Source organism: Dipodomys ordii, unplaced genomic scaffold (assembly GCF_000151885.1).
Source record: "Dipodomys ordii isolate 6190 unplaced genomic scaffold, Dord_2.0 Scaffold19, whole genome shotgun sequence".
Lineage (NCBI taxonomy): Eukaryota > Metazoa > Chordata > Mammalia > Rodentia > Heteromyidae > Dipodomys > Dipodomys ordii.
Window position 1 is genome coordinate 4552596 of NW_012267235.1, and position 6904 is coordinate 4559499.

A 6904-nucleotide genomic window follows, 5' to 3' on the forward strand; every position below is an offset into this window, starting at 1 on the left:
GAGCTGAAGAGCTGAGGACAGTGCCCAGGCCCAGAGTTTCCCCCCCCCCCAAAAAAAAAAAAAAACTTAAGTTGGGTATCAGTGGCTAATGTCTATAATCCTAGCTACTCAGGAGGCTAAGAGCTGAGGATCGTGGTTCAAAGCCTTTCTGGGCAGGAAAGTCAGTGAGACATATCTCCAATTAACCACCAGAAAACCAGAAGTGGCACTGTGGCTTAAGGTAGAGTGGTTGCCTTGGACTGAAGAGCTCAAGGACAGCACCCAGGCTGAGAGTTCAAGTCCCACAACCAACCAAAAAAGAAAAGGGAAAGAGAGAAGAAAAATATTACTAGATAGATTGCACAAAGAATAGCCCTATAATAGATTGACGTGGCAGACATCCGAGTCACCCGAGGCATAAGGAATCAGCGCCACCGGTGAGTTATCCTTGAGACTACCCAGCTTTAGCACAATTATGAACTTGGAGCGGGAGAAGCTGAACCTGTGTTGGAAATACTACCTAGGTGGATTTGCTTTTCTGCCTTTTCTCTGGTTGGTGAACATCCTGTGGTTCTTCAGAGAGGCCTTCCTCGTCCCAGCCTACACAGAGCAGAGCCAAATCAAAGGCTATGTCTGGCGTTCTGCTGTGGGCTTCCTCTTCTGGGTGATTGTGCTCACTACCTGGATTACCATCTTCCAGATCTACCGGCCCCGCTGGGGTGCCATTGGGGACTGTCTCTCCTTCATCCTACCCCTAGGAATCCCCTGACAACTTCAGTACAATCTGTTCTTTCTCCCTCTATGGGCTCCAAGCTCATTCTCAAGCCCTAAATGTGTCCATCTCACATCTTCTCCATGACATGCCATAATAAAGGACCCTAACTTTTGGGGAAAAAAAATAGGTTGAGGTGCCTAGAATCTGAGGGTGAGATTCCAAGCAACAATTGCAAGCAGTAGATAACTTCTTACGTGCTGTGCTTTTTATATTAGAAATTTCCTCTGTGAGCCAGGCTCATGCCTGTAATCCTAGCTACTCAGGAGGCTGAGATATGAGGATCACGGTTCAAAGCCAGCTAGGGCAGGAAAGTCTGTGAGACTATCTCCAGTAAACTACTAGAAAACTGCAAATGGCTTTGTGGCCCAAGCAGTAGAGCACTCGCCTGGAGCTAAAGAGTACTGGGACAGCTCCCAAGCCCAGAGTTCAAGCCCCATGACAGACAAAGCAAGCAAGCAAGCAAGAAATTTTCGCTGTGGCTGATAGTTTCCCCCCCACACACCCCCATACCCCTAGTCTTATACCAGAACACAAACTTGGTACCTGATGCTTTTTCTCACTGGCTAGCACTCTACCAACTGAGCCACACCTCCAAATCTTAAAGGCCCATTTGTTTTGTTTTGTTTGTTGTCCGTCTGGGCCTGGGCACTGTCCCTCAGCTCTTCAGCTCAAGGCTAGTCCTCTACCACCTAAGTCACAGCATCACTTCTGGCTTTTTTCTGCTATGTGGTGCTGAGGAATCGAACCCAGGCCCTCATGCATGCAATGCAAGCACTCTACCACTGAGACACATTCCCAGCCCCAAAGGCCATTGTTCTATGTTGTGGTTTAAGAGAAAGTTCCTAGTGCTCTGTGTGTGTGTGTGTGTGTTTACCCATACTTACCTATGTACCAACACGGTGGCTTAAATTCAGGGCCTCATGCTCACACTTGGCTTTTTTTTTTTTCACCCAAAGGCTGCCCCTCGATTATTTGAATTACTCCTAACTTTCTGACTTTTGCTGGTTAATTGGAGATATATCTCATGATTTTTTTCTACCCAGGGTAGCTTCAAACTATGATCCTCAGATCCCAGCCTCATGAATAGTTAGGAGGCATGATATTCGTGATGTTTTGGGTCCATGGTTTTTTGCCTCTCTTTTCCTCCATTTCTGCCTCATGATCTCTTTCTCTCCTCTCTCTCTCTCTCTCTCTGACCTCTGTCCTCTCTCCCCTGTCTCCTCTCCCCTGTCTCAGCAATGGCACTATGTAGCTCAGGATGACCTTGATTGCCATCCTTCTGTTCCCTGTTAGTGGGATTTACATATGTTGGGCTGCTGCGTTAATAAACCTGGAGCACAGATGAAGGAGAATGGGAGGCTACTATAATCTTCTAGACGTGTGAGATAGACTTGTACAGAGAGGTAACATTGTGAGGTAGTTAAGAAGGGACCAGGAGGTGGCGCTGTGGCTCAAGTGGTAGAGTGCTTGCCTTGATCTGCAAGTGCTCAGGGACAATGCCCCAGCCAAGTTCAAGCTCCATGACCGACCCAAAAAAAAAGAAAAAGTTTAAAAAAATTGGAAGTGATGCTGTAGCTCAAGTGGTAGAGTGCTAGCCTTGAGCTGAAGAGCGCAGGGACAGCGCCCAGGCCCAGAGTTCAGGCCCCAGGAACGACAAAAAAGAAGGGACCAAATTTTATTTGGGATGGATAGATAGATCAATCAGTCCTGGGACTTGAACTCATGGCCTGAGCACTGTCCCTAGCCTCATCTTGCTTGAGGCTAGCACTCTACCACTGGAATCACCGGCTTCACTTCTACCTCTTTGGTGTGTATGTGCTCATCCTGAAGCTAGGTCAGGTGCCCCAGTGCACCTCCAGTTTTTTGTAGTTAATTGGAGAGTCTCATGAACTTTCCTGCCCCAGCTGGCTTTGAACCACAATCCTCATATCTCAGTCTCCTTAGTAGCTACGATTATAGACATTAGCTACCAGCACCCAGCTTTGGAACACACACACACACACAATATTTTTTTGTCAGTTGTGGGGCTTGAAATTGGCCTAGGTGTTGTCCCTGAGCTTCTTTGTGCTCTACTACTTGAGTAATGACATGACTTCTGATTTTTGAGTGGTTAATTGGGGATAAGAATCTCATGGGGACTTTTCTGCTTGGGTGGGCTTTGAACCATGATCCTCAGATCTTAGCCTCCTGAGTAGCTAGGATTACAGGCATTAGCCACCAGCACCGGCAGGAAAAAAAAAATGTGTGTGTGGGGGGGGGTTGTCGTGGGGCTTGAACTCTGGGCCTGGGGGCTGTCCCTTAGTTCTTCAGCTCAAGGCAAGTGCTCTACCAGCTGGCTTTGCATGCATGAAGCCCTGGGCTCGATTTCTCAGCACTACATAAGCAGAAAAAAAGCCGGAAGGTGTGCTGAGGCTCAATTGGTAGAGAGCTAGCCTTGATCTGAAGAACAGAGGGACAGTGCTTAGGCCCAGAGTTCAAGCCCCATGACTGACCAAAAAAAAAAAAAGTCTCATGGACTTTCCTGTTCCAGCTGGCTTTGAACCACAATCCTCAGATTTCAGCTTCTTGAGTAGCTAGGATTACAAGCATGAGCCACTGGTGCCCAGCAAGAATATATTTTTAAGAAAAAAATTCTTGCTGAGGGTTGTATGTGGGATATGAGAAGAAAGAAAGTAGAAAAGAGTTATTAACTTCCTAGTCTGCAGGCTGAGATCTGGGGATCATAGTTTAAAGCAGCCTGGGGAGACAAATACCTGAGACTCAGATTCAATTAGTTAACAAAAACAAGGAAGTGGACCTGTGGCTCAAGTGGTAGAGCCTCAACATTGAGTGAAAAAGTCACGCAAGAGCTAGAGGCCTGAGTTCAAGTCCCTGTGCTGGGGCACGAGCACACACACACACACACACATCTTTTCTTGGAGATGAGGGTATAGCTCAGTAGCAGAGTGGCAGTCATGATGTACAGGCCCTGTTTGCTTTCATTCTCACTGAAGAATTAAACTTGTTTATTTAGAATAGTATTGAGAATGAGCCACTTGGGCAGTAGCATCCTTCCTCAAGAATAATTACAAGTAAGGTATGGTAATTAGGAAATCTGAGCTGAGATGAGAGTTAAGGAAAACAAAGTTCCAGTAAGGATTTTTCACTTTAATTTGGCTTCCTTCCCATAGACTCTGAGGTTCTTTGGAACCAGAAATGGACACTTACACCTTTATATCCCTAGCATTAAGACTGCAGCAAATAGTTGTTGAATTAATAAGTGAATAAATGAATGAATTGGCGAAATGGGCTAATGTGAGCACTTTGAGGGTTTATGTAACTAGTAGGGCCAGTCTCAATTCCATAACACTTGAAAGGTAACCTTTCTGTGCCTGTTTTTCAAATCTGTAAAGTTGGCACCAGTAGCTCATGAATGTAATCCTAGCTACTGAGGAGGCTGAGATCTGAGGATTTGGGCCTAATGCCAGCCCAGGCAGGAAAAGTCCTTATTTCCAATTACCCAAAAAGGTGAAAAATGGAACTGTAGCTCAAATTAGAGCACTGAGCAAAAATGCTCAGTGACAGCATTCAGATCCTGAGTGAGTTCAAATCCCAGGATAGGCACAAAAAGAAAAAGGATGGAGGAGATAAGTAACTGCTTCCTAGAGTAGTAAATTGGTTTTATTTCATTTTAATTTTGCTAGTCCGGGGGCTTTAACTCTTGGCCTGGTCGTTCCTGAGCTTTTGTGCTCAAAACTATAGCTCTACCACTTGGACCCCAACTCCACTTCTGTCTTACTTAATAGTTCAGTGGAGAAGAGAATGTCTTGAACATCCCTGCCCAGGCTAATTTTGAACTGCAATCCTCAGATTTCAGCTTCCTGACTAGCTAGGATTATAGGCTCAAGTCATTGGCTCCTAGCTTAAACTGGTTATTTTATGTAAAAGACTTAGGAAAACCTCATTGTTACTCCTTACTCTTTTTTTTTTTTTTTTTTTGCTGCTTGTGGGCTCGAAACTTGAGACCTGGGAGTTGTCCTTGAGCTCTTTTGCTCAAAGCAAGAAAGCACTCTTACCATTTTGACCCACAGCGGCCACTTCCAGTTTTCTGGTGGATTATTGGAGGTAAGAGTGTCATGGAATTCTATGCCTATGCTGGTTTTGAACCGTAATCTCAGATCTCAGCCTCCTGAGTAGCTGGCATTATAGGCTAGGATTATAGTCATCAGCTCTCAGCTCATTTTTACTTGTTTGTTGTTATTCTTACATGATTCACACTTGAAAACTACACTTTTATTTTTATGCCTATTAAAGAAAATGTAATCCATTTCTGTTGTTCAGCAGGCTGCAAAACAAAAAGAAACTACAATTTACCAAAAGCATGCTGGTAGCCTGTGAGCGATTGGCAGCAGTTCTGCTTCCTGGAATTCCGAGTACGGGAAGTCCCCCTTCCTGACGTCATCGTAGGAGGAGGGTGCATGTAGATGAAAACTCCGGTGCAACCTGGGAAAGCTGTTTAATCCAAATTAATGCTTTCCTTTGGAGTGTAATTGATTTCTCTTTCGAATAGTGCCAATGATAAGCTTATTTCGTGACATTGAAGGTCATTTTGTGACAATATACAGCTTTTAGGCAACCATTTTATGTTCAGACCATACGTAAAGAGTGCAATGCACTCGGGGCTGAGACAACTGTGAAGCAGCGAAACTCATACTTACCTGGCAGGGGAGATACCATGATCACGAAGGTGGTTTTCCCAGGGCGAGGCTTATCCATTGCACTCCGGATGTGCTGACCCCTGCGATTTCCCCAAATGCGGGAAACTCGACTGCATAATTTGTGGTAGTGGGGGACTGCGTTCGCGCTCTCCCCTGTCATTTGTCTTAAAATAAGTAATAATGATTCTTAGGTGTATTGTACTTTGTACTCTTAATGCCTAGCTATTTGCATAACCTCTCGTGTTACCTTTCTCAAAGCCTAGGCTTGAGTTTCTGGTGAGGTGGTCTGGTTTTTTTTTTTTTGGTTTGTTTAAAACCAGCCCTTCATTTTGATCTTCCAAGTAAATGGGTATTTAAACAGGTGCTTACCACCTCACCTCACTCAGCAGTAGACTTTTGTAAAAGTTAAAGGACTAGGAGAACTTACAGAAGCTTAGGGAGAACACTGAAAGAGAGGACTTATAAACAAGTTAATGACTCTAGGTTCACTAGGGAAGAAACTTCCATAGTTTCAAATTTGTGTTAGAAAACTTCAGAGCAAGATCATGCCTGTAAAATATGTGTGTGTGTGTGTGTGTGTAATGCTGTTGACTGCACTCTAATAAATCCACAAACTAAGTGGGCTTACTATATTTGGCTTAGTGCTCCTAATATATCTTACGAATAGAAGGGCATGTGCAAAGGCTAGAAGCTTATGGTAGAGTGTAAACAGTGGAAAGCAGTTCAGATTTTGGATTCAAAAACTCATGCTGGGCTGGGTCAGGTAGTATTCATTTGGTCTGCTTGAGATCCAGGGATCACCAGTTCCTAGCATCGCAAAAATATGCAATGTGCCCCCCCCCCACAAATTCCTGCTCTTTACACTACACTTCACTAACATCTTGCTCTTCCTGGGGAAATGATGCTGGTAGGCTGCAGTGGAATGGTGGTATTGCAGGGAAGTGTAAAAAAAAAAATCTCATATTTATTTATTGCCACTCCTGGGACTTGAACTCAGGGCTTGCGTGCTTTGCTCAAGGCTAGCACTCTACCTCTTGAGTTAACACACCACTTCTGGCTTTTTCTGGTAAGAAACTCATTCATGGAAGCCCAGCACCAGTGGTTCACACCTGCAATCCTAGCTAATCAGGAGGCTGAGATCTCAGGATCACGGATCAAAGCCAGACTGACAGGAAAATCCGTGAGACTTTTTTTTTTTTTTTTTTGTCGGCCGTGGGGCTTGAACTCTGGGCCTGGGCGCTGTCCCTCAGCGCTTCAGCTCAAGGAGAGCGCTCTACCACTTGAGCTACAGCGCCACTTCCAACCTTTTTTCTTATATTCATTGTCTATGAAAACATTTTAGAAGAATATTTGTTTAGTTAATTTTAGTCAGAGGTAGCTCTGTGTACAGCACAGAAACCAAGAGGCACCAGTGAAATATATTAATCTCCCATTGTCCATGACAACAGGTGGT

General features: G+C 44.6%; 1 pseudogene; it reads left to right on the plus strand.

Annotated features, from left to right (window-relative positions):
• The first annotated feature begins 389 nt into the window (after positions 1-389).
• On the plus strand, positions 390-748 carry LOC105983249 (annotated as a pseudogene).
• Positions 749-6904: the final 6156 nt, after the last annotated feature.